The sequence below is a fragment of the Rhincodon typus genome, chromosome 34, assembly GCF_021869965.1.
Source record: "Rhincodon typus isolate 14 chromosome 34, sRhiTyp1.1, whole genome shotgun sequence".
NCBI lineage: Eukaryota > Metazoa > Chordata > Chondrichthyes > Orectolobiformes > Rhincodontidae > Rhincodon > Rhincodon typus.
The window spans coordinates 21,792,019-21,801,068 of NC_063365.1; positions in this window are offsets into that span (position 1 = coordinate 21,792,019).

The following is a 9,050-nucleotide window of genomic DNA, read 5'->3' on the forward strand; positions in this document are numbered from 1 at the left end:
TCCCTCCAAGGCCAATATATTCTACTGTACTCCCTCCAAGGCCAATACATTCTACTATACTCCCTCCAAGTCAATACATTGTACTGTACACCCTCCAAGGCCAATACATTCTACTGTACACCCTCCAAAGCCAATATATTCTACAGTACACCCTCCAAGGCCAATATAAATTCCTGTACAGAGGGACTGTGGAGCAAGTTAGCAACCCAGATCCCACATTGAGAACACATGAAGAGATATTAGGACAAGTGATGAAAAACTTGGAATGAAGAGACTGATTTTAAGGAGCATCTAAAAGGAGGAGGGAAGCTGAAGATAGGTCTGCCAATGGTGCAGTGACAGCAATTAGAGGACCAACAAGAAATCAGCATATGACATTGCAAACACCTCAGATGTAACAAATGTCTGATAATTGCTAATGTGACATTCTACTATATTAAAGGTGGTATATAAATGTAAGTTGTTGTTGTGTAGATGTTTATCATGGTGTCAATGAATTAGTGTCACCAGAGAATAAACACGAAGAAGCACCAGAACTGCAAAAAGATCTTTATAATATTTGCAAATCCAATCCTTTGTTTTCTTAAAATCACTGTCATTTGGCAGAACTTTGACTGAAAACACCAGATTGAGGAATTTGACTGAAACAGGATTCAGTTGATCTTTAAAGATGCTTTAACCCGTCTGCTATTTATAACGAGAGAGGGAAATTGTGTAATGTCACATTTCATGCAGCATTGGCTGTATTATTTCCAGTCAAAGTGAAACAGGGAAGTGGTGACTGACAGCTGTAGTTATATCTTGGAGCTTAGCTTGTAGCTTACTTATCTTTGTCGTCCTTCATTGGTTTAAAGAGATATTTGTGATTGCAGAAGAGCAAGAAATGGTTTGGCAGCTCAGGACCTAGGTATTACTGAAAATAGACACATACTGTCTCAGGTATTCATTTTGCACTGACCAGGACAGATGGCAAGAATGCCAAATTTCAATGGGAACTGTAATTTGTACAGCAATGAAGAAAGGGTTCTGATTAGTTTGCAAGTTGTCTCTGATTGGTATAGAGACCCAATCCTTGCAGAGAAAGGGACATATCTGTGCACTGCGATTTTTCTGAATTGAACATATTGCAAGGGGTAGAGACAATGGTTCCCCAGTCACATTCTATGGTGACACCCTGACCAGTCAAAGCTGATCTGCCAAACTGTTTTCTCATTCTGCCTTTGAAATGTGGAATTCTTGCATCTGTCCTGATGAGAGCAAGATGAAAAGCTTTGAAAGCATCTCTGGTTTATTTCAACAATGCTCAAGAAACGGGGTGTTCAAACCTTAGTTAATGCCCAAAGGATTGGCCACTGTGTGAAGTCGGCAACTCTCCAGGATTACCATGGAATTGCTGGGAATTGGAGAAAACTTCAGCGATGTTACTACAGGATGAGTAACCCAGAGGCTAAGGCTAATATTCCGGAGGAATCTGGTGGAATTTAAATTCAATAATGAATCTCAAATATAAAGTGAGTCACCTTAAGTCTGACCATGAGACTATAATTGATTATTGTAAAAACACACTGGGAAGGAAATCTGCCATCCTTAGGTGGTTTGGCTGAGATGTGCAGGTTAGGTGGACAGGCCATGTTAAATGTAGGGTGAAGGAGATGGAGGTGTGAGTCTAGATGGGAAGCTCTTCGGAGGGTCAGTGCAGACTCGATGGGCTAAATGGCTTCTATCTGCATTGTGGGGATGCTATGATCCATGATCCTCTTTGGTCTATAATCTAGATGTGACTCCAGACCCACAGCAATGTGGTTGACTCTGAGCAAGAAACTCAATTCATGGGCAATTAGGGATGGGCAACAAATGCCCACAGCCAGAGGAAGAAAAATGGGAAATGAAAGTGGCACTTGGAAATGAATACTGTTCATACTGGGGCTCCATTTTGAGGTATGCAACTCAAATTAGACCAGTGTGGCTCATCCCCAAGTTTTACTGGTTCCACTGATTGGTGTGGAGGGAGGGCTTCTCTATGAAGCATTTACAGCTTCAGAACTCTCTGCCTGAGTAGGTGGTAGAGGCAGGGTCTTGAATAGTTTCAAGGCAGAAGTGGATAGATTCTTGCTAGACAGAGGAATCGAGAGTTATCAGGAATGCACAGGAATGTGGAATTTAAAACGCCAACAGATCATGGAAGATCAGTCGGGAGTGGCACGATGGTGACTGCACCAGGGACCCAGGTTCAATTCCACCGTTGGGCAACTGTCTGTGTGGAACATACAACTGTACAGCACAGAAATGAGTCCTTTGGCCCACTATGTTGTGCTGAACATGATACTAAATGAAACTAATCCCTTCTGCCTGATCTCAGTCCATTTCGCTCCAGTTGCTGCATATTTGTGTGTTTATCTAAAAGTCTCTTAAACAGCCCAAGTGTTTCTGTCTCCACCACTACCCCTGGCAGTGTATTCCACTCTCTGTGTAAAAAAACTTGCCCTCACATCTCCTTTGAACTTTTCCCCTCTCACCTTAAATCCATGCTCTCTAGTTTTAGACATTTCAACTCTGGGAAAAAGATTTTGACCGTCAACCCCATCTAGGCATCTCATAACTTTATAGACTTCTAGCATGTCTCCTCTCAGCCTCCACCGCTCCAGAGAAAACAACCTGAGTTCTTCTAACCTCTCCTTATAGTTCATACCCTCGAATCCAGGCAGCATTTCTTCTGCACCCTCTCCAAAGCCTCCACATCCTTCCCGTAAAATGGCGACCAGAAATAAACTCAGTAATCTAAGCCTGGCCTAACCAAAATCTTATAAAGCTGCAACATGACATCCTGACTCTTGTACTCAATTCCCCAACCAATAAAGGCAAGCATGCCATACGCTTTCTTTACCACCCTATCTACTTGCATAGCCACTTTCAGGGAGCTGTGGACTTGAACCCTAAGATCCTTCTGTATGTCAATGCTGTTTAGAGTCCTGCCATTAACTGTATACTTTTCCTTAACATTTGATGTCCCAAAGTGCAACATCTCGCACTTGCATGGATTAAATTCCATCTGCCATTTCTCCACCCATAGTGGAGTTTGCACATTCTCCCCGTGTCTGTGTGGGATTCTTCCAGATGCTCCGGTTTCCTCCTACAGACCATAGATGTGCAGGTTAGGTGGATTGGCCGTGCTAAATTGCCAATAATGTGCAGGGATGTACAGGCTGGATGGGTTAGCCATGGGAAATGCAGGGTTATATGGAGAGATTAGGGTGTAGGTCTGGTTGGGATCCTCCTCTGAGGGTTGGTGTAGACTTGATGGGCTGAATGGCCTGCTTCTATGCTGTAAGTATTCTATGATGATTCTATGATCTTATTGAACAGCAGTACAAGCTCGAAGGGCCAAATGACCTACCCTTGTTCCTTCTGGGATGTAATTTAGGGATGGCCTGCAAACGTTGGCCTTACCAGCTGTGATAACCCCCTACAAGGTTCATGGGAATCACTAAACAATCTCCTCATGGAACCTGTGTATGAGTTCCCTCAGTAACAGGCAATGGCCTGCCTAGCTAGAACTCATCACCTCGGCCCTCTATAAAGCAGACCCAAGTAGGTTCAGCTCAGTGGTAGAACATCTAACTGCAGATCAAGAGGTCTCCAAATCAAATTTGTAAGCCTCCTTATTGCTCATAATGAGCTTTGCTTGTAAATATTGATTGGCTACAAGAGTGATTACTGGAGATAGTTAACAGGACTAAAACATAACGGTGATTTCGGTGGTGGGAAGGTTGCTCAGTTGTGTAAAATGGCACTTTGGAGTATAAATAAAAAAAGGTCAGACAGCTCCAAGGACTCTTGTAGTGCAGTGTTAGTATGCCTACCTGAGGATCAGGGGACCCAGGTTCAAGTCCCACCTGCTCCAGAGGTGTGTAATAACATCTCTGAACAGGTTGATTTGGAGAAAATACCTATAAAGCAAACCCATACCCTCACCTCTGATGGTTTGCATTGTCCTTAACAGCCTTTGCACATAAATTATTCAATTGGAACCTTGGGTGATTTACTGGTGGTAGTTAATGGATGAAAAAGACTGCATTGATTTAGTGATGGGGAAAAAAAAAACATTCAGCTGTGTGGAAGAGATATTTATATTTTCTGGATATATATAAACAAAAGCAGAGCCAGGGATGGGTCTGCAAAATGCTCTGTCCTGGGCTGGGACTAGCCTATGGAAAACACAAATAGTGGGTCTATTTCGATGCTCAACAATAAACAGTATTCCTTTCCAGTCTGGTTTCCAGAGTTATTACAACAGGCGATGTCCACATTTTTTTGAAAGAAAGAATAAAAGAAAACAGGTTACACAAAAATTTTCTGATGAAGGGTCTAGGCCCGAAACGTCAGCCTCTCTGCTCCTATGATGCTGCTTGGCCTGCTGTGTTCATCCAGCCCTGCACCTTGTTGTCTCTTGTTACACAAAAATTTAGTGTCTTTCTAATTCTCATTGAAGCCTCCTGTTTATTATATTGTAGATGATGTTGTAGACTTGCTTGCCAAGCTGGTGTAAGAGATAACAAGGTGTAGAGCTGGATGAACACAGCAGGCCAAGCAGCATCAGAGGAGCAGGAAGGTTGACGTTTTGGGTCTAGACCCTTCTTCAGAAATTTTGAATTCTGATTTCTGAAGAAGGATCTAGACCCAAAATGTCAGCTTTCCTGCTCCTCTGATGCTGCTTGGCCTGTTTTGTTCATCCAGCTCCACACCTTGTTATCTCAGAATCTCCAGCATCGGCAGTTCCTACTATTTCTGCTGAGCCGGTGTGTTTGATTGCAGACGTTTCGTCACCGTGCTAGGTAACATCATCAGTGCGTCTCCAGTGAAGCATCGGTGTTCTGTCCCGCTTGTTATTTATATACCTTGGTTTACTGGGGTGGTTGGCATTACTTCCGCTTCTGTTTTTCAGTGGTTTGTATGTTGGGTCCAGTTCAGTGAGTTTGTTGATTGGGGCAACACATCCATAATCGGACAAGCCAAACAGAGACATGCCAGACAATTCCTGGAAGCCTGGCATTCCAAACGGAACTCCATCAACAAATACATTGAACTGGGCCCGATATACAAACCACTGAAAAACAGAACTGGAAGTGATGCCAACCACCTCAGCAAACTGAGACATATAAATAACAAGCGAGACAGAACACCAACGCTTCACAGGAGGCGCACTGACGATATTACCGAGCACAGTGACAAAACATCTGCAATCAAACACACCGGCTCGGCAAGCAATTCTACAACCTCATCCACAACCCGAGCTACAAATCTTCTCAAAAACTTTATACATTACAGATGGTTAAAAGAACCATCCAATTGGATCAAGAGAGCCATGATGATGGATGGACGAACTTTTTCACCTAGTGAGTAGTTAGGGTGTCGAATGCCCTGCCTGGAAATGTAGTGGGGGCAGGTTCAGTTGAGGCATTCAAAAAGGGCATTGGATGATCAAAATCGAAACATTGGTCACGGAAAGACGGGAGATTGGCACTAAGTATTAGAACCGGGCAGCCACAATGGGCTGAATGGCCTCATTCTGTGCTCTAACAGTTCTGTGACGCCACACCATCAGTTGTGGGGCTGTGGGAATTAGAAGACACATGATGAAATCTCCAACCAGGGAGCGGCATGGTGGCTCAGTGGTTAGCACTGCTGCCTCACAAGCAGAAGGGACACTGTCTGTGTGGAGTTTGTACGTTTTCCCTGTGTCTGTGTGGGTTTCCTCCGGGTGCTCCGGTTTCCTCCCACTGTCCAAAGATGTGCAGGTTAGGTGAAATGGCCATGCTAAATTGCACGTAGTGTCCAGAGGGTGGATTCCACACAGTAATATGTGGGGTTGTGGGGCTGGGGCTGGGATTGGGTGGGATCTTTGGAGGGTTGGTGTGGACTCAATGGGCCAAATGGCCTCTTTCCACACTGGAGGGATTCTATGAAGTTGGCAACTCATCTTGTCTTCCTGCAGATTGCAATCATAATATGATTTAGAGTGGAGTGCGTAACCCCAACCCTCAGACTGAAGAGATTCTAAAATTGTGGAGAGTAGCATAGATCTTGCAACTGTTCCTGAGACTGTAGGCTTATTTCTAGATTTATTACAGTTGTTACATTTCAGAAGTGTAAGCTTTTTTAATTCATTTTTGATTCTTTTATAGTCAAAAAGAAAATGTGAACCTTTTTTCAAACAGAGTTGTGTTAACAGAATTTTTATCTTACTCTATGACTCAGTTGCCCTCTGAGTTATTGGATTCCATTCCAGCCACAACCTCGGCTTCACCTAGTGATAACAACAGCTCATAAAAACAGAAGAAATAGGAGCAGGAGTGGGCCATCTGATCCATCGAACTGGCTCCTCTGTTCAATAAGATCATGGCTGATCTTCTTGTGGACTCCGCTCCACTTACCTGTCATAGTCCTTTGCCATAACCCTTAATTCTCTTACTATTCAAAAACCTATCCATCCTTGCCTTAAAAACATTCAACGAGGTAGCCTCAACTGCTTCGCTGGGCAGGGAATTCCACAGATTCACAACCCTTTGGGTGAAGAAGTTCCTCCTTAACTCAGCCCTAAACCTGCTCCCGCTAATTTTAAGGCTATGGCCCCTAGTCCTAGTTTCACCTGCCAGTGGAAACAACCTCCCTGCTTCAATCCTATCTATTCTCTTCATAATTTTATATGTTTCTGTAAGATCTCCACCCCTCATTCTTCCAAATTCCAATGCATATAGTGCCTTTAATATAATACGTCAAGGAACTTCAGAGGAACATTATAAAACAACATACAAGCATACTCTGGAGTTTTGGGCACATTTTAAAGATGTGCTGCACTCATTAAAATGAAAGAGAACAATTCCTAGTTTCCTGATTGACAACCTTCCCTCCAAAAGACTTTTCATAGTTTGGAGTGGGCTCCTGCTGTGCACAGATTGTTTGTCACTGTTGCCTGTGTAATAACTGCTGCAGTTCAAACTGATGAATCATAAGTCAGGCTTTTGTTTTGAGACGTGATAGGACTTTACACTAACATCATTTTCTGTGACAGAAACACCACTTGATGTGTACCCTTTCTTTTGCACAATGCATTTTATCTGTGTGCAAAATGACCTCTTGGCTATAGGTCCAAGCTTTTAAGCAATTCTTTGCTAATATAGCAGACACAAACCGTGAGGCATGAAGTGCTGATAAACATCTCTCCTTTGTTTTAAACTCTAAAACATTCCATTTATCAGTGAGGAATGCTAATGTAATGAGCCTGAGTTGAACTGACACCAGGCTACCACGTTAGGAGTCATTTTTCTTTATTTAAGCCTGATTTTATTTTAGATTTGCCTCAGCTCTGTCAACATATGTCCAGGCTGCCTCCAAAAAGAAGGTGGTTTAATTTGCACCATTTAAGGAGGATGGTTCCATTTCAAAATCCAATTTGCGCCTGTCTTCCTTGACCTCACAGCTGCCTGCTGCCCACTAAGTGGCTGTGGTCTCTGGGCCTAAATGGATTTAAACCCCTTTACACAGCCTTGATTGCTATTTGCAACAGTTACATTAGCTGCAAGTTTTACTGGCGCGGAATCTAGCTCCAGCACAGGGCGGGGCTAGGGGCATGAGGTAAAACAAACAAAGGTCAACTTTGATGAAGCTGATGGCTCCTGAGATTTTCAATCCCAGTCACAGAGGACATATGTCTGCTTTTGAGTTGGCATAAATTAGACTCATTAGCCAGTCACATAGGGAATAGGCAGAGTCTCCTCAGCAACTGGGAGCTCTTCATCACAGAGGCTAGCATTCTGAGCTCCCTGATTGAATTAAGTAATAAAATTTTGTCAGTGCTTAAATAAAAGCAGACAAGAGCTGGGGCCTGTGCAGTCAGAGACAAAGTAATTATTTACCAATTTCTGTATTTGACCAGGAGAAAGCACAGCAAATTTAATTGACACAGCTTGTAACAGTTAATAGTCCCACATTTGTCGAGCGTTAACAAGACATTTTAAAAAGCCAAGCATGCGCCAGTCTCAGACTGAGTAAGAAATCAGTGATTATGGATCCATTTCTGATCATTGGGGCTGCTAGAGCTGCAGTCTGGTCATACCTCAACACAAGCTGCTGGGAACATACTGGGAATGATCAGAAACTGTACAGTATCCTGTGCATTTCCCTTCTGTTTATTGTTACATGGGTGATGCCAAGGCGAGTGTACATTCTGAGGTCTTATCATTTGGGTGACGCTGGCAAAGGCAGCACCATGGTGATGTTGCTGGTCTACCATCATCTTTGAATCCCCTACGTCCTGGGCACCCTGAAGTTCCTCTTGAGGGGAATCACCTGTTGGAGAGGCAAGGACAGCAAGGTCATAATAAGGAGCATGTTAAACAGAAAGGAGGTCTGCATTGCACTACTGCTCAATAAGATTGAGTCATAGAGTTGTACAGCACGGAAACAGACCCTTCAGTCCAACTCCTCCATACCGACCAGATATCCTATTTAAACCTAATCCCATTTGCCAGCATTTGGCCCATATCCCTCTAAACCCTTCCTATTCATATACCCATCCAGATACCTTTTAAATTTTGTAACTGTACCAGCCTCCACCACTTCCTCTGGCAGCCCATTCCATACTTGCACCACTCTTTGTGTGAAAACTTTGCCCTTTGGGTCCCTCTTAAATCTTTCCCCCTCACCTTAAACCTATGCCCTCTAGTTTTGGACTCCCCCACCCTGGGAAAAATACCTTGGCTATTCATCCTATCCATGCCCCTCATGATTTTATAAACCTCTATAAGGTCACCCCTCAGCCTCCGACACTCCAGCAAAAATAGACGCAGCCTACTCAGCCTCTCCTTTTAGCTCAAACCCTCCAACGTTGGCAACATCCTTGTAAATCTTTTCTGAACCCCTTCAAGTTTCACAACACTGTTCCTATAGCAGATCATGGCTGCCTTTCTATCTAGGCTCCATTTTACCATCTGCTCCCCCAATATCTCTTGATTCCCTGAGCATATGACAAAAAAATTCTGAGGATGGGTCAC